We start from the raw sequence: 19,725 nt of genomic DNA, 5'->3' as shown, positions 1-19,725 counted from the left end.
AGTGGTGGTAATCTAATGGTCTGGGGCTGCTTTGGTTGTTGAGGATCTGGATGACTTGCTGCTTGCTGTTACTGTTCATTTTGATATTCACCATAAGTATCTGAAGGAGAATGAATGGCCATTACTTTATCATCTCAATATGAAACTCGTTTGGGTTCTGCAGCAGGGAAACACCAGCAAGTCAACTTCTGAATAGCTTGGAAAAGACAAAAGGAAGGTTTTGCAGTGGCCTAGTCAAATTCTGGACTTGAATCTGATTCAAATGCTGTGGCATGACTTTCCAAAAAGAAAACATTCTTGCTGGAAAACCCTCCAGTGTAGCTGAATTAAAAACATTTCTTTCTTTTATTTGTGTTTGATCCATGTGATTGGAATCTAATTAAATTATGCTATATAATATCATGTAGTGATGGTTCCATTGAGTGTACTAAATCAATAGAATCAGTCAGTTCAAAGATTTGCTAAGCGAATCGTTCAGTTCTTTTTTACAGAATCCTTCACGTGCTTCCCCATTAAGTTAATGATTCATCCCTGAGGTTGATGTTCACTCAACTTGTTCACAGAAGAACTATGTTTGTTGTCCTACACTATATTGTAAACTTGGAAGAAAAAAAAAAACTTCAAAGTCATCCCCTACCTATCGCTCTCAGCAAGCTCTCAACAGATTTATGCATTAAATATGGATACACATGATTTAAGATCAAATTTGTGAGTATGCACTGTTGTTGAATTGAACTCATTGAGGGCCATTATAGAAAATGCATGATTTCTGCTGAGGGTGTTCCAACCTTATTAGGTTTAGGGAGAATTACTTTGTCACACAAGGCCAGGGAGCTTTGAATACCTTTTATCTCTTCAATAAATAAAATCACTGTTTAAATACTGATTTCTATGTTTACTTGGGCTATCTTTGTCTGATATTTACATTCGTTCGATGATTTCAGACAAAGCGGGGACATTGCAAAAAAGGCAAATAATTCTATCTATCTATCTATCTATCTATCTATATCTATCTATCTATCTATCTATCTATCTATCTATCTATCTATCTATCTATCTATCTATCTATCTATCTATCTATCTATCTATCTATCTATCTATCTATCTATCTAGGCCCCCCATATAGTAAATATCCATAGTACATACACCGTACTTAAAGATGTGAATCTAAAAAAGCAAATTAACATTTTATGTATCACTCCAGATGATTCTCTGGGGGCAACGATGGACAAAACTTCTTTTCCTTTCGGCTTGTCCTATTAGGGATTGCCACAGCATGTCATCATTTTCCATAGGATATGAAACTCCCCTTTGAGCTGCCTGCCAACAACAAAGCTGAAGTACAGTAGTAGGGGCAAAGTTTCGGTACATTCCATGTTCGGAGACAAATGGCATGGTCGGATAACCAAAATGACAAGGATGCCTCCCCATTGTGCCGAGTATGGTTGCACACATGTCATATAATTCACAAAGGGATTTCATAGATAGGAATGTTTTGAATTCTGGCAGAATTAAATCACGTCAGAGCATTAAAATAATATTTAAATAAATGTATGGCGAATTAATTCCCATGAACACATCGAAAGTGACATGTCACAAAACGTGTGAAGAAGTGAAAGATACAGCACGAATCACGCCGTATTCCTTTTTTTTTTTTTTTTTTTTTTTTTTTTTTTTTTTTTTTTGGAAGCGTGACCTTTAGTTTGAAATATTGGCCGGAAATTCCAGAAAGCGGACGACGTGCTAACAATGGCTTGTTTGGGCGCAGAAATAGGTTGTTAATCGTGTTATTCAGAGTTCCACTGTTGCTGGACGTCTAACTGTAAGTTCTGTTTAGTTGTACGCGTTCCAGAATATGCGTGGCTGTGTGTCACGAATGTGAAATACTGTACTGTACCGTAGAAGTGTATGTCGCCCATCGCTCGGTGATGCAACAAGTGGCGCACCTGCAGATTTAAACACGCTAAAAAGTTGAAACAGACTCATTTGAATAACTGGAATTGCACGTCTCGCTTTAGATACTATTAATGAATATTACTATTAGTGTGTTATTTGCTGTCTTTCTGTAACGTGTTGCAGTGGTTTATATTTTTTGGGCACAGTTCATAGATAGCGGCGTGCTGTTTGCCATGTAGCTAGATAAGTTGAATAAAAAGGTGAGAAACATCAGTGAGGTGCAGGGAGTTCTGCAAAGCTAACAAGGCTGGTTATAACAACAAGTTAACCTCTCTCTGACTCTCTCTCTCTCGCTCTCTCTCTCTCTCTCTCTCTCCTCTCTCTCTCTCTTTATTTATATATATATATATATATATATATATATATATATATATATATATATATAGCTATCAATTTTCTTAGCCGCTTATCCTCACAAGGGTCGCAGGGAGTGCTGGAGCCTATCCCAGCTGTCAATGAGCAGGAGGCAGGGTACACCCTGAACTGGTTGCCAGCCAATCGCAGGGCACAAGGAGACAAACAGCCCCACTCACAATCACGCCTAGGGGCAATGTAGAGTGTCCAATTAATGTTGCATGTTTTTGGGGTGTGGGAGAAAACCAGTGCACCCAGAGAAAACCTACGCAGGCACGGGGAGAACATCCAAACTCCACACAAGGCAAGTCTGGGATCGACCTCAAAACTGTGAGGGCAATGCTTTCCAGCTGAGCCCATCGTGCATCTATCTTTCTATCGATCTATCGATCTATCTATCGATCTATCGATAGATCTATTGATCTATCGATCGATCGATCGAGCCACTTATCCTCACAAGGGTTGCGTGAGTCCTAGAGCCCAACCCAGCTATCTTCAGGCTGGAGGTGCGGTACACCCTAAACTGGTTGCTAGATATCACACTGGCACTCATTTGAACATTTATGTACGCACACACATGGTTATCTTCATGGATCACAATTGGCATCCGTCGATCTATCTTAAGTTAAGTCTTTAGAGAAGTGTACTGGGATTGGTGTGTTTGTCTCCATTTAGGTACTTACTGGACTGTATTGGCATGTCAAGTCTCAACTAACTTGCTCATTTAATGTGCTTGCGTGGGTTCTCTCTGGGCACTCCGGTTTCCTCCCATATCCTAAAGAGATTCATTAATTAGAAACTCTAACTTGCCCCTAAATGTGATTGTGAGTGCGATTGTTGTCTGTGTTCATCATGTGCCCTGTAATTGGCTGGCAATCAGTTCATGGATTACCCCGTGTCCTGCCCGATAATAGCTGGGATAGGCTCCAGTGTTCCCATCCTTGTGAGGATAAGTGACTCAAAAATGGATGGATGGTATTTCCAGTAGCTGTAATACCAACACAGAGTATATTAAACTTTCCTGTTCTGGAGCAGAACAGTTCCGGCATGAAAAGGCATACAGAGACACCATTCTGCATGACTTAATAGCTAAACAGGATTAGGTTATAAACACAACAATACTCATTCATTCTTTATTTCGTGGCAAGAAATTGTCATACACAGCAGAAGTTATCACGAGAACACTGATCACGATTGGCTTTCTTTAAAAGTGCTATGTAAGTCAAATGGAATATTTATTATATTTGCAGTTTTTGATGACTTCACCTTTAGCAACACTTTGATTTTCTTTTCTAGTACTTTTTTCCACAATACAGTAATGTTTTTACCTTAAAGTACTAATTCAGAGGAAATGTATTTTATTTTTGTCATATAAATGTAGCTAAAAGCTCATAAAACAAAAATTCAAAAAATTCTCAACACAACAGAAATAAAATAAATTAGCGCCAAAGTGCACATTTTTTTGGAACCCGAATGCTTCTGATGTCTGTTTCAAACCGAGGCTCTGTTGAAGCTGTGTGTGACATCCCACTAAATCTAAACACAATGGCTTCCTACAAAGAGAATCATAGACGCTGCAAGTGGGATCTCGAGGAGATAGACAGCAATGATGAAGTTTTTATGGAATGTTCTGTGGAAGATATAGGAACTGAAGAGCAGGAATTTTTGTAATGCTTCCCATGTTCAAAAAACAGTTGGAATTCAACCATATACATATGTTCGAACTGGAGTTGACGAACGCAAGACAAGTACAGGATTCGGCGAGACCTGACCAAGTCGAAAACATAGACTGGTATGTGCCTCAAGAAGTCTATGTACACTTTGTTGACGAAATAATCTAATTCAAACACGTTTAAACGTCTGATGGTGCTTGTACACAGCAGTGAGTCATTTGTTGTTGTTATACTAGCGACTGAGTCGGTGTGAAACAAAAATCGAAACCTTCGGTATCGTTCTTCGTTTAAATATCATGTATATAGTTCGCTCTGAGTTGGACAGTACAGTACGCTTACATTTAGCCAGTGATTATCGTTATTTAAACTAAATGATTAGTAGTTGTAGCTAATAGCCATATATACTGTATAGAAATATGTAATTTAGCTGTATTAGAAGGACATAAGGGGCAACTTGTGAATTTAACTGTCCGTTTCTTAATTGTTATTAATGTAGCGTTGCATACATTCAAGTATGTCATGTTTTCACACTTTAGTCAGCGTATAATGAATAAATGATAGAGCTTTACACCACAGCGGCATTATTTCAGCCTTATCTTGGTGAGCAAAAGATAGTAATGAAATACAACTTTGTGCTTAAAACAAACCAAATAACTTTATTTTAACTGATTATATTTTTACCCATGTGGAAATGTGGAAATTGCCAGACGATGCCTTCCCAAAGAGAATGCCACTGCTGTAAGGAAATCACAGAAACCGCCCAGAAGTTGGATGGAACCGCCTTGGCTTGCATTGTTAACCACGAAGGCTTTCACCCAGTCTGCCCTAACCCATTTGTATTGGAGTAAGTCATGTCTTTGAATACCATTGTGGCAGAAACACCTTCACAGGAGAAGGACATCAAGGAAATTGCCACGTGGTGTACAAACAGTTGGTGAGGTGGTCTCGCGGGGCCTTTTGGCAAAAGCAACAGGGTTGTTATACCATCATGTGCTGTGCAGAGAATCCGACCAGAATTTCCAACCCCAGGACTTGAAGATGATGCCATGTTCACAGGATTTATGCCTAGCTGATGAACATTACCCTTGTCTTTGCATGAAAACTAAATTGTGGGTGTTGATCCTTGACTAATAATTGATGGACATTACTGTCATTATGTGACATGTAATCTGAAGGAGGTTACCGACTTTAAGGTAGTGGTGGGGGAGAGTGTGGCTCGACAGCATGAGATGGTGGTGTGTAGGATGACTATGGCAGCAGGTAGGAAGATTAAGAAGACAAAGGTAGAGCAGAGAATCAAGTGATGGAAGTTGAGAAAGGAAGAATGTTGTGTGGCCTTTCGAAAAGAGGTGAGACAGGCTCCAGATGGTCAAGACTGGAATACTACTGCCAAGGGATTCAGAGAGGCAGGCAGGAGAGTACTTGGGGTGTCTTCTGGAAGGAAAAGGGAGGAGGAGACTTAGTGGTGGAACCCCAAAATACAGGAAGTCATCCAAGGAAAGAGATTAGTGAAGAAGAAGTGGGACACGGACAGCGATAAGGAATACATTGAGTGCGTCGTAGGGCAAAGGTAGAGGTGGCGATACACTTACTGTAGGCAAGGCCAGATTTTAACCCGATCCTATTAGCTGCGAGGCAGATGCGCTCCCCAATCGACCACAGTGTTGCTTAATTTATTTGTTTGTTTGTTTTGTATTCATAATATCGCATTCTAAATGGCCCAAAATGGCTTGCAGGTGAAATGTGATTTTCTTGTGAATATTTCATATGGAAAACAACTTCACTATGATTGCTACTCGGTTATATCTCGGCAGCTACTTAATATGGAGCTGTTAGAAATTGTACCACAGGGGTAACTAGCTTGCGGTGGCCAAGCATTCACTGTGACCAAGTTAGCTCTTCCTGTCATTGTGAAATAGAATTCCCTAAGCATTGGATTCTTCTCCTACTCATAGGGAATGTGAACTGGATTTAGACCATTGTGAGACAGTTTGGTATTACTCGACTGATGACACGTCGCCGTAATCGTAATCATGATAGCTTCTGAGATAGTACTTGTGGCTTGTGGAGAACTGGGTAACCTGTGTGATGTTGGCACATCTCCGGGTTTTGCTGAACTCTTCAGAGTTTACAAAATCATCCTCCACGAAATGTGTTGAACACAGCATAATTCTTATTCCTCAACTCCTCTGAGTTTGGAAGGTGATACAAGGTACAAGTTTGAGCTTTAAATAAGATGTAGTTGGACTGTCATTCAGCCATATCTGCAATTGAGTTGGTAGGTACCCAACACCAACAAGTAGGCTTGTACTTTAACCGTAATTCGTGTGTCTGTAGCACCAAGGCCTGAAATGGATCGGTTTATTTTCCTGCCTTGTGCCTGTAATTGGCAATTGCATATAATCAACAACCCGTTTAGATGTAAAACATAATCTAAGTGACAAATTCATCTTGACCTACGTTTTGCAAAAACTATGAAGGATATGGATTTTCATAGCACGGGAGCATAAATATCCCAACTTAATCTGATTTCATTGACAGATAATACACACATATAGAAGCATTCTACACTCACTAGTGGAAGGTTAAACTATTTGGCTATAAACTAAACTTCATATTCAAAAGCTGCGTTGTTTTGGTTATGTTGTGTTAGTTAGCCTAGAAAACTTCTCAGCGATCTTCTTAGTCTGCCCTTGTCTTCACATGCCACCCGTAAGCAGCGCAACGGTTGTACCCCGCCTCCCCTCTGAACTCTGCCATTTGGAAGTGGCGTTGGAGCTGTCATGTGACTTTTGTCTGAAAACAATTGGCTATGTTTGCCATTGGATGATTTCTTTGAAAGAGCGTCGGTTGTCCAGGCAACAGGGAATGGCGGCAGCACTTCACTTTGCTCTTAAGCCCCCCCCCCCCCTTACACTGCTGTAAGCATGCCTGTGTCTGTCTCTCCCATAGGCGGTGGCAGATCAGGTAGCACACACTGTCAGTAACAGGCTTGTCTCGCTCTTCCTTCTCTTCCTCTTCTCCTTTTTCACCAAGTAGATACACAGAAAGATAAGTTGGACGAGGTGAGTTACAAAAATGAACACATAGTCCCCATAATTTCAAACATTGTAACATAAACGAAAGTTTAGGTTTACTTTAGGTTTTGTTTTGTTTTTTTTAATTGTGCTTTTGTATATTGAGGTTGTATTAGGTATTGTATTAGCAGGGAAACTGGATGAGTTTTGTGTTCTTTAATAGATGATGCCATTGCAAATTGTAAAACATATATGCATTTGTTTGTAGAAATTAATTCGTCATGCACCACCTGCACTTTATTTGACTTGTATCCACTGAGATCGCTGTTGTAATCCGTATTTGTTTTGTGGTCCATGTTCTTCTTTGCTTGTCTGAAAACTGCCGATCAGGTGACAAACATCTGTGTTTGTGAATCTAAACAGCGGCGTAGATGTCTTTGGCATGGTAACCATCCTGAAGTGGTACTCTCACTGCTTCCCTTCTTGGGTTCCACCCACCAAATGATTGTGTCTGTGTTTGGTTTCTGTGGAAACACCAGATGCACAATCCCTGCCCCTCCCTTTGGTGCACTCTCTCTGATGACCTTCTACTATTCAAACATCATATATATGTGGGTTTGTGTCACGTCCCCTCCTACCTATGTTTTTGTGACCACCTTTGTGTTAAAACTGATTTGCAGTTTTGCTTTTCAATGTGTTTTTTTTTGTGCAAAAAAAACTTTTTGCAATGAGAGACCACTTAGTTGAAGCCTTGCACACATAGTGTACGTATAGTTGGTAAGTTATGTTGTGTAGCCTTGTACGCAGCTCCACCATGCTTTATGCGTCACTGATCATTTTTGTGCATCTCGGACATGGAATGTACATCAATGGAGATCTCTGTGTACTTCACGTTACAGTGGCTTACAATAGTAAATACAATTCTTTGGAACAAGACCTGTGTCATTTTGATGAACACTTACATCTATGTATTTTAATGTGGACCATTATGGTGGTACTTGAAGAGTGAAGTACAAATGAAGTCAGAAAGTTACATACACTATGCAGAAAAAACATTGGTCTCAAATCAAATCAAAGAAATTGGCCAGGAAATCAGAGAAACAATTGTGGCGCTCCACAAGTCTCTCTCATCTTTGGGTAAAATTTCCATGTGCTTGAAGGTGCAATGTTCATCTGTTCAAACAATTATATGCAAGTATAAATACGGGAACGTTCAGCCATTACAATGCTCAGAAAGGAGACAGACAAGAGATTAATGTGTTTTGGTCTAAAATATGTAAGTCAACACCAGAGCAAAATACCTTGTGAATATGCTGGATGAAGCTGGTACGAAAGTGTCATTATCCACAGTGAACGGAGTCCTGTACTGAAGTCAGCTGAAAGGTTACTCACTGAGAATGAATCCATCCATTTTCTTGACCGCTTATCCTCACAAGGGTCGTGGGAGTGCTGGAGCCGATCCCAGCTGTCAAGGGGCAGGAGGCGGGGTACACCCTGTACTGGTTGCCAGCCAATCGCAGGGCACATGGAGACAGAGAACAGTTGCACTCAAAGTCAACCCTAAAGGCAATTTAGTATGTCCAATGAATGCATGTTTGCCGAGATTGAACCCTCGACCTCAGAACTGTGAGGCCAACGAGTTCCACTGCTTCCGACACTTTTGGTGATCCTGACTGACCTGAAAAAGGAGAGGTTTAGCCTCATTTAACTTTGGACAATTACACAATTTAAATGTTTTTGCACAGTGTATGTAAACATTTGGCTTTGTGTGTGTTGGCTCAATAGGTTGACCTTGGAATGAATTCTTGCTGTTATTTCTTATTGGCTATCTTCTTTTTCTTCTTTTCCTTTCGGCTTGTCCCGTTGGGGGTCGCCACAGCGTGTCATCTTTTTCCATCTTAGCCTATCTCCCGCATCTTCCTCTCTAACCCCAACTGCCCTCATGTCTTCCCTCACCACATCCCTAAACCTTCTCTTTGGTCTTCCTCTCGCCCTTTTGCCTGGCAGCTCCATCCTCAGCACCCTACCACCAATATACTCACTCTCTCGCCTCTGAACATGTCCAAACCATCGAAGTCTGCTCTCTCGAACCTTGTCAGCAAAACATCCAACTTTGGCTGTCCCTCTAATGAGCTCATTTCTAATCCTATCCAACCTGGTCACTCCGAGCGAGAACATCAACATCTTCATTTCTGCCACCTCCAGTTCTGCTTCCTGTTGTTTCTTCAGTGCCACCGTCTCTAATCCATACATCATGGCTGGCCTCACCACTGTTTTGTAAACTTTGGCCTTCATCCTAGCAGAGACTCTTCTGTCACATAACACACCAGACACCTTCCGCCAGCTGTTCCAACCTGCTTGGACCCGTTTCTTCACTTCCTTACCACACTCACCATTGCTCTGGATTGTTGACCCTAAATATTTGAAGTCCTCCACCCTCGCTATCTCTTCTCCCTGTAGCCTCACTCTTCCCCCTCCACTTTTCTCATTCACGCACATATATTCTGTTTTACTTCGGCTAATCTTCATTCCTCTCCTTTCCAGTGCATGTCTCCATCTTTCTAATTGTTCCTCTGCATGCTCCCTGCTTTCACTGCATATCACAATATCATCTGCGAACATCATGGTCCAATCGGATTCCACTCTAACCTCATCTGTCAGCCTATCCATTACCACTGCAAACAGGAAGGGGCTCAGAGCTGATCCCTGATGCAGACCCACCTCCACCTTAAATTCCTAAGGCACACCTCACCATTGTTCTGCTGCCATCATACATGTCCTGTACTATTTTAACATACTTCTCTGCCACACCAGACTTACGCATGCAGTACCACAGTTCCTCTCTTGGTACTCTGTCATAGGCTTTCTCTAGATCCACAAAGACACAATGTAGTTCCTTCTGACCTTCTCTGTACTTTACCACTAGCCTCCTCAAGGCAAATAATGCATTTGTGGTACTCTTTCTATGCATGAAACCATACTGTTGCTCACAGATACTTACTTCTGTCCTGAGTCTAGCCTCCACTACTCTTTCACATAACTTCATTGTGTGGCTCATCAACTTTATTTCTCTATAGTTCCCACAGCTCTGAACATCCCCTTTGTTCTTAAAAATGGGAACTAGAACACTTTTCCTCCATTCTTCCGGCATCTGTTTGCCCACTAGTATTCTGTTGAATAAGTTGGTCAAAAACTCCACAGCCATCTCTCCAAATTGCTTTCATACCTCTTCCGGTATGTCATCAGGACCAACTGCCTTTCCATTTTTCATCCTTTGTCGTGCCTTTCTGACTTCCCCCTTAGTAATCATTGCCACTTCCTGGCCCTTCACACTTGCCTCTTCAACTCTTCCTTCTCTCTCATTTTCTTCATTCATCAACTTCTCAAAGTATTTTTTCCATCTATTTAGCACACTACTGGCACCAGTCAACACATTTCCATCTCTATCCTTAATCACCCTAACCTGCTGCACATCCTTACCATCTCTATCCCTCTGTCTGGCCAACCTGTAGAGATCCTTTTCTCCTTCTTTCGTGTCCAACCTGGTGTACATGTCTTCATATGCCTCTTTTTTAGCCTTTGCCACCTCTACCTTTGCCCTACGTCGCATCTCGATGTACTCCTTTCGCCTCTCCTCATTCCTCTCAGTATCCCACTTCTTCTTCGCTAATCTCTTTCCTTGTATGACTCCCTGTATTTTGGGGTTCCACCACCAAGTCTCCTTCTCCCCTTTCCTACCAAAAGACACACCAAGTACTCTCCTGCCTGTCTCTCTGATTACCTTGGCTGGCGTTGTCCAGTCTTCTGGAAGCTTCTGCTGTCCATCGAGAGCCTGTTTTACCTCTTTCCGAAAGGCCGCACAACATTCTTCCTTTCTCAGCTTCCACCACATGGTTCTCTGCTCTACCTTTGTCTTCTTAATCTTCCTACCCACCACCAGAGTCATCCTTCACACTACCATCCTATGCTGTCGAGCTACACTCTCCCTACCACTACTTTACAGTCAGTAACCTCCTTCAGATTACATCGTCTGCACAAAATATAATCCACCTGCGTGCTTCTACCTCCACTCTTGTAGGTCACTATATGTTCCTCCCTCTTCTGGAAATAAGTGTTCACTACAGCCATCTCCATCCTTTTTGCAAAGTCCACCACCATCTGTCCCTCAAAGTTCCTTTCCTGGAACTATTTCTTATTGGCTGTAATTCATTACATATCTCAATGAGTCGTAAGTCAACCATTATCCTGCAGCAAATCGTTTGCTCTCGGAGGTCCAATGTTCTTTACACATACACATTAGAATCCACAGTCGATGCACTTCTATTGTATAAGTCTCATATTTATGAAATAATTCTAGGTCATACAGCCAAGCACTGAAATATATAATTCTCTTCATTTACACAACGTGAACAAAAAGGAGCAGTGTAATGTGTGTCATTGAGCAAAGCCTTTCTGTGGCTGATGTAACAAGGGCGAAACACCCACTAGGGCCTTGTTGTAGCGTTTTACCAGCTGCCATTATGTCAACTGCTGACCAGATAATCCAAACATATCACCTTATGTATGACATGTAGACATGTCATATGCCAGACAGAGATGCACACACCTTCACACACATGGGCATTGTCTAAAAGCTGATTAGTAAACTAGCATGTCTGATAATAGACATCATTAATTCAGTCTCACGTACGCCCACTCTCTCACATACTTGAACTCTGATGAAGATGATGATGGGACTCTTTAAAATTCAAGAAGACTTTAAGCTTCTATTTGGGCTGAATTTGTTTTGCATACATTCTCTGCTTTAAAATACAGCATCTGTCGTTGCGATTGTATCATGAGAGAGATCTGTTCTTCACTATTGTGATCATATCTGTGTGCACAATTGGGCATATAGTATTTTTTTTCCCCAAATTTTGTTTGTGTGCATAGTGTATGATTCAAGCTACAAAGGATTTTCTCACCAAGCTACAGTTATGCTTTGATCCAGTAAAGCCTCAGAGGGAAATCGACCATGAGAGCGAGAGGTCCAGTGAAAGCTTTTAAATGCTGTTGTTTCTGCAGGTGTTTGAATCGTTCTTTCCCCCCAGACACATTGTGGCAGCCATATTGTATGTTAGGAGTAAAAGAACAGACGGCTGCTGTTGAAGTACCTTAACTGGAATGCTATTTTAACTGGACAAAATGCATTACCTCAAGTTGAACAAATGCACTAAAGTGAATTGTGTTGTTAAAGCTCAGTGGAGACGGTGAGTGAGAGTGTCCAGCGGTGTCTACCTTGCTTAGTCTGGGGCTTATGAAGCTTTTGTCCACCTCTGACCCCTGACTGTTACAACCTGAGAGCTCCAAGGCCACAAACCCCCATTTCCTGTCTGTTAAGCTTCGTTTTTGTTTCCATCATGGTAAAATCAGGAGTCCTTACCCCAGCATTAGCCACCATCATGTTTTGCAATAACCGTTTTGTCTCAGGGCTTGTACTGCTATTAGTGGGCTTTTGTGTAAGGTTTTGCCTTTAGTAAACGTTTATTTTTCATGTCCTCTATAGAAATTGACAAAATGCATCGTTATATTATTTTAGATGCAATAAAATCATCTTCAGTATCTGTCTGTGCAGTTTTTCACTGTACTAAACCGACCTGTCAACTGCTACCATGGGTCATATTTACTTCTCTTGGATTTATTTTTTGTCATGAATGACAATATCTGTTTTTAATTCTTGTATTTGGTCAGTGTGTGTCATGAAAAAAAAAAAACAAGTCATGAAATGAAACTTGTGAGCTCATTGAATGAGTGAATGAAGATGAAGAGGACCGCTCCAAAGCATTGAAGAATTTTTTCAAATTTCTTCTTATGCAAGTCAAAATCGGTTTTCATAGTTTTTCCTTTTTAACAGTGCAGCACAGCGTTATGTAGAAGCTGAGTACACCTGTTTTAAGGAGTTGTGAAGCCAGCCTAAACTGAAGAAAAAAAAAAAGACAAAATAGAAGAAAAACAAGAAATAAATGGCTATGATGAGAAGGCCAAGTTTTTAACCTCTTGTAAGGGACTATTTACACAAGAATAAAAAGAAGAAAAATTGACAACAGTGTTGCTTTCTCCACTCAATTATGTGACAGTTTGAAGCACATGCTGAATACTCATCTGTAAAAGAGGTAGCAAATTTATGTGTACGACGGTTTCAGCTTGGCCATGTAGGAGTAGTCCACAGTGTGCTGTATTAGTGTTTGGATTTCTAGAGCATTATGTATTTACATTACTAAAGTATCCATCAGTCTGCTTTAAATTACTTTGCAAAGTCTTCAATCTTACAGCATAGTACTGTATATGGCCCCAAAGTCTATTCAAAAGTTTTTTTCTTTTCACATCTTTTTTCCTACTGTATGACAAGTAGAGGCATGTACAGTGGCAAAGTTGCAAAGTGCCATCAACTACTCTTGACCTGGCACGTGTCTGACATATTTTAGTTGATTTTGTTTCAATATGAACGGATCATAATCCCAATGTTTTTTGGCTACAAGAAAAAAATTCCCCGTGTTCAATAATTGTTTGTTTTCAAGCCTGGCAATTCATCTACTTTGGCTTCTAGGAGGTCTTAGAACAGTTTCACTTTGGCGTGCAGTTAATTCCCATTTTGACAGTGTACTTATCCTCTTTGGTGAAAGTTAAAATGATACACATAGCGTAATTGTACAAGTGAAGCATAGCCATGGGCTAATTTGACAGCCATACTAAGGCATTTTTCGTATAAATCAGCACACAATCCTCTCTGGCTGTTCCAACTTGAAAACAGATGTCATCAACAATTCACATTCTTTCAGGGGTTATTGGTGGTGTTTTTTTTTTTTTTTTTTTAACCATGATGCTACTTCTTTCAGAAGGCCGGCTTAGTTGACTTGTGAAAAATTGACTAAATAAAAAGGAGAGATGGAGTGTCAACAACAAAGATTGGAAGAGGCAAAGTTTTCTATCTGGAACTTAATACTATTCATTCATGGTGCTTAAAGGCCAAAAAAGACTATCAGCATGCATTCCCCTCTGTATGCTATTTTCCTCGCCACCTTTTTAACCCCTGGCAAACACAACCAGTCTCTTGCCATATCATCTCCTCTTAGCAGACTTTTGGATTACTCACAACTGTGGACAGATGGGTATATACCCATCACTTGTTTTGCAGGTTATTGTATTATGAGGAATGTAATTCTTTTGTGGGGGTGGACAATGCTAAATCAGCAATAGAATCTTACAAAAGCACTTTTTTCAGCTTTTTGAGGGCTGCCTGTCCATTTTCTTTTGCTTATCTGCTGAATAAAGAAGGGTAGGCAAGTGGGGGCATGGTAAGGGGCGTTGCAAGAATGTTTGAGTCACAGAGAAAATGGGGGATGATATGGGAGGTTTGACAGAGGAGGCAGGAGTGAAGGAGGCACAGGAGTAAGAGCTGCCCTGAGGAATGCCTGGAAGGTGTCAGCAAATTCAGAGAGGTTTTGGACTGTTAATCCTCCAAATCATGTGACGTTACCCTCTCTAGTCCTGTTTTGGTTCTATCTTCAGTTCTTTAGACCTATAATGCAGGATTTTGGGAGTCTCACAAACAAACAAAAACCCCAAAAATGATGATATTGAAGCTTTGCCTGTCATGATCCATATTATGTGCTGATTTCTACGCTCCTCCAAAATGTCTCTCTCTGCGACGTGTTAACCTTTTCTCACTTTGCCCTTTGGTATAGTAATTCCTCTGGAGGCGTTTACTTGACTCTTCATAAGGGATTTGCCTGACAGCACAACTTAGATGTGCAAAAAGCATTGCTTCATAGACAGTATACTAAAGTGGCCCACAGAAGTGAAACAATTCTCCATGGGGAGAGTCTGACTAAAAGCTTTGAGTGTCCTCTTTTCGAATTATGCAGGTACTGCATAAAATTAAATCTACATTGGGTAAGGAAAGGATTCAGACCCCCTTAAAATGTTCACTCTTTATCGAACAGGCACATTGTGTCCGCAGAAAAATTTTTAGACCTTTGAGTCCAGCTCACAAAAACAGGTGTAAAAATAAATGTTGCGTTTGGACTTTGTTCAGTGTATATACATGTATTTTATATAGTGTATGTATACACTTCATAAATATGTGTACCGGTGTATATAAATATGTGTGTCTGTCTGTATATGCATGTGTATACATGTGTACCTGAGTATATCTATGTGGAATTATATGGACAAACCCAATTCCAATGAAATTGGGACATTAACAAAAGAAGAATCCAATGATTACAAATACAAATTAAACTTATATTTAATTCAATACTCTACAAAGACAGTCGCAAGCAAAGATGTGTCGAGGTTCATGTCTTTGTGAACAAGTGTGTGAGAAAATAGTCGAACAATTTAAGGACGATGTTCCTCAATGTACAATTGCAAGTCATTTAGGGATTTCATCTACGGTCCATAATAGCATAAAAGGTTCATAGAATCTGGAGAAATCACTGCATGTAAGCGCCAAGGCCAAAAACGAACATTGAATATTCGTGATGTTCGATCACTTAGGCAGTACTGCATCAAAAACGGACACCACTGTATAAAAGACTTCACCGCATGGGCTCAGGTAAACTTCAGAAAACCAATTTTGGTCAATACAGTTTGACATTACATGTCAGTGCAACTTAAAACTCTACAATGCATAGGAAAATTGCCATTTATCGACAACACTCAGAAATGCTGCGGTCTTTTCTGGGCCCAAGCTCATCTAAGACTGACTGATGCAAAATGGAAAAGTGTTCTGTGGTCCGAACCGTCTACATTTCAAAGTGTTTTTTGGAAACTGTGGACATTGTGTCCTCCAAGCCGAAGAGGAAAAGGAGGAGGACTGTTATGGACCCAAACTTCAAAGCCAGCATCAGTGATGGTGTGGTGCTGGGTTGGTGCCATCAATGGTGAAAGGTGCATACAGGTTTTGGAGAAACATGCTGCCATCCAAGCAACGTCTTTTTGAAGGATGCACCTGCTTATTTTAGCGAGACAATGCCAAACCACATTCTGTACGTGTTACAACAGCGTGGCTTCGTAGTAAAAGAGACTGACTGGACTGCTTACCCATTGAAAATGTGTGCCTCATTATGATCTGGTGTCATGTTGTGCTCAGTTAACTGATTTTCACAAAACTCATGGAAACTGTCAACTTAAGACGGGCCTTAACATGTGCTGGTTTAAGCCTGGAACCTTCTGTGCCATGCATGATTTCAAACCATGATGTCTTTTGTGTATTAGCAACAGTCACCATGGAAACGATGGTCTCAAGTCTTTTCAGGTCATTGACCAAGTCCTGTCGTGTAGTCCTGGGCTGATTCCTCACCTTTCTAAGGATCACTGAGACCCCACGAGGTGATATCTTTCATGGGGCTCCACTCCGATTGAGATTGACCGTCATGGTTAGCTTCTTCCATTTTGTAATGATTGCTCCAACCGTGGACCTTTTTTCACCAAGCTGCTTGGCAATTTCTCCGTAGGACTTTCCATCTGTGTGGAGTTGTACAATTTTATCTCTGGTGGCTTTGGACAGCTCTTTGGTCTTGGCCATGTTACAAGTTTGAGTCTTACAGATTGTAAGGGGTGGACAGGTGTCTTTATGCAGCTTATGACCTCACACAGGTGCATCTGATTTCAGGGTAATACATGGAGTGGAGGTGAACTTTAAAAGGCGGACTAACAGGTCTTTGAGGATCAGAATTCTAGCTCCAGAAATAAAGTAGTTAATTGAGTTAATTTGACTAAGGCCAAATAGTTGACCACAGAGTCTAAAGCACTCATGAAGAATCAGCATTTAGCTGTTATGCTGCACACAAGCGGAGTAAGTTGCCAAAAGAAGTGCTGTCAGCATGAGTTGTGAAATTTTTCCCCAAGTCCAAGCTAATGACTCCTTTTTTCAGATTTTTTTTAAAGAGCATTTCCGCTCTTAAATTATTTGTTGCACTCTACACTTTTAGTTGTATTATTTTTCTTTGTTTTATATAAGGTTTTGTTTTTCAAAGTTTTTAATCATTTTTAATCATAAAGGACATTGAGTCAACTTGTGTACATGTACTCCCAGTCACCTGTGCTATGATGTCATTCTAGTGAAAAGGAAGCAAAATTGACGGTTTTGTTTGCGTAATCAGCTGGGTTAGGGTTAGGAGTGGATATTTTATTACCTCAGTTTCTTGGTTGTATAAAGTTTCAGCCGCACAACTCTTCTATGGACTCACATTTTTTCAACGTTTATTGTTGGCTACAAAACAGGGAGATATGAGGAAACTGATCCAAAGAGAACATGACGCTGTAAACACCTGAAAAAGGAGGAGGCACCTGATCTTTCAGAACAGCAGGACAGGGTGGGGAGAAACCGTGACATAGGGAGGAGTGACTGATGTGGTGTGTTTCTCTGTGGCTGAGAGGAGGAGGAGCAGTGTAGTCAGGAAGAGAGAGAGAGAGAGAGACAGAGCAAGAGAAACTCTTTCAGGCTCTCCGATCTTGGCTGGAGTGGAGACACCCAAGAGCAGTGCATTCCTGAGGTAGGCAGCAAGACCGAACGAGAAAAGAGGAAGCCACATCCTTGATATCACTTGGTCACCGCGTCCGACTGCCTCTGACCTCTTCTTCCTGACTGTCACCGTCGTCTCGCGTTGTCATACACACACTGATGTTCGCAAACACTAACTGCCACACTGGACTGGATTCTGCGACTGTGCCAGTTGTAAAGGATTTTGTTCAGAAAGGCAGAGAAGAAGTGTGAGCTAAGGAGACTAAAGGCAGTGGAACTATATTCTTTCTGGTGAGTGGAAAGTTTTTTTTTTTTTTTTTTTTTTTTAAATATGTCCTTGCTTGTTTGAATGTCAATGGAAAGAAGTTTCACTCAAGTCATCTTTTGACTGTGTAGCTTACTCTCCAACCATAATTATTAATTTTCAATCAGATAAATTCACCTTTCGGTAATTAAGCCGTGTCTTGACAAGTAAACCTTTCTAGTTGTCTTTACTATGAAGTCGTCCTTAATGAACGACTCAAACCTGTTTTGATGATTGTACTCTCTTGATTATTTTTTTTATTTTTCGCAGAAGTGCTCCATGTTCAACATTTGTATGTTTTTTGTTTTTTTTTTTTTTTTTTTAACACCTTTTAAAGGGAACGTTCAGTGTTAGAACTATGTGACAAGTGCATGCTGCTTCTTGTCACACTGGCTGCTGCTTTTATCACTGAAGGATTAAAGATTAATTTATTGGAGGCATGGGCAGAGTTCAGTCCAACATGCCCCAACCTCGATTAAGTGTTAGTGTGCTACACATCTCAAATAATATAATACAAGCATCAAAGCCTAATTAAACTCTTATTTATGATCATGCACGCCAAGATTCTCAACAACAATCCTCTGCATGTTATAGGCCGGGAAGACAAGTTTTGATATCATTAGCATAAATTTTTTTTAATCCCATTGTGGATATTGATTGGAGCTTCCTCCACTTTCACGTTTTTTCAGTTCTTATTTTACTGCTCCTAGTCAGTTATACCCTAACTAGAATGATCACAAAATGATTATAGCTAACCGTAGCTTTTTATTGCCATAACCAGGTTTTTTGCTGTTTATTCATTTATTTTGACCTTACCCTGTCTTGTATGAATGTTGCCACTTACCCTTTCTCAGTAATGTTTGCCTTTAATATAAAGTCCGACATTATAACATTGTAATAATATGGTCAATTGGAATATTTCCCAGAATCTTTAAGTAGTTGTGTTGGTAACCCGATTAGCCAATCAGAAATTTTTCCCTTTTTCGTTTAGAGAAAAATTACTTTAAGAGAGCCCCCCCCTTTCTTTTCCCCCCTGCCCCCAAGACATTTAAAATAGTCTTTACTCTAGGTCCCATGTGGTTTTTATACCTTGTGTAACACTGCTAAAACAATGTCCATATCCCAAATAGCATTTACTTACTTAAAAAGTTAAAAATCTTGTTGAAAAGTTGAAGCTGCTGCTTAGTGGAAAACCAACATATGTAAATTCATTTTTAGTTTCTGAGAGCATGCCATTGCTTTTGTCTCTGTAATTGACAAGTATCTACTATGATTGATGACATAGCAGAGGAATGGTATGCTTTACTGTTGTGTCATCTGAAATTTATACACACCTTGTAAGTGCTTGTTTCCTCTCTCCTTCGATTTACTGTACAGCTCCTCACAGCTTGGGCTTTTTGCTTTGTCCTTGAATTAGCCTCTTAAGATGGTGATAGCTAAGCATCTTCTCAAAGTCATTGTATTTTGTTGTAATCACCCTTATTTTGCACTTCTTTCACTGCTGTAATACGTAGATGGATTTCCATTAACGACTGCAGGCAGCGTAGTCTGTCACTTCTGTCAAAGAGCCTGTCTGTCATTTAGCTCACGTGGAAAGGAAAGCAAGCCTGGCCATGCACAGCACGATATCTTTGGGGATTCTTGATGGAAATTTACAAAGTAATTTTTCATGCTGTGAAGTGACTTCATTTCTCAGGTCCTTATCAGACATGTTTACCGGCTCCCACAGATACACTCAGGGCCGGAGGTAATTGGATGACACTAGGACATGAAATAATATGTCTGCATAGTTTCAGGCTATGATTATTTTGGGAATGTGGTTCAAGCCAATTTCTGCTTTTTTTTTTTTTTTTTTTTTGTAGTGTACCTCTGTCTAACTCTCACACTCTTTGTTCCACGTGTCCTTCCCCTGCC

At 40.5% G+C, this 19,725-nt stretch overlaps 1 protein-coding gene across 1 annotated transcript in view; it reads left to right on the top strand.

Moving 5' to 3' along the window:
• The first annotated feature begins 1,716 nt into the window (after positions 1–1,716).
• The window catches only part of rassf7a (Ras association domain family member 7a), a 47,494-nt gene continuing 29,485 nt past the window's right edge, over positions 1,717–19,725 (top strand). The window contains exon 1 of the mRNA XM_061823094.1: positions 1,717–1,822. The gene's annotated coding sequence lies outside the window, so the exon portion shown is untranslated. The remainder of the gene's footprint in view (positions 1,823–19,725) is intronic.

Source organism: Syngnathoides biaculeatus, chromosome 6, assembly GCF_019802595.1.
Source record: "Syngnathoides biaculeatus isolate LvHL_M chromosome 6, ASM1980259v1, whole genome shotgun sequence".
NCBI lineage: Eukaryota > Metazoa > Chordata > Actinopteri > Syngnathiformes > Syngnathidae > Syngnathoides > Syngnathoides biaculeatus.
This window is presented reverse-complemented; position numbering and strand designations above follow the sequence as displayed.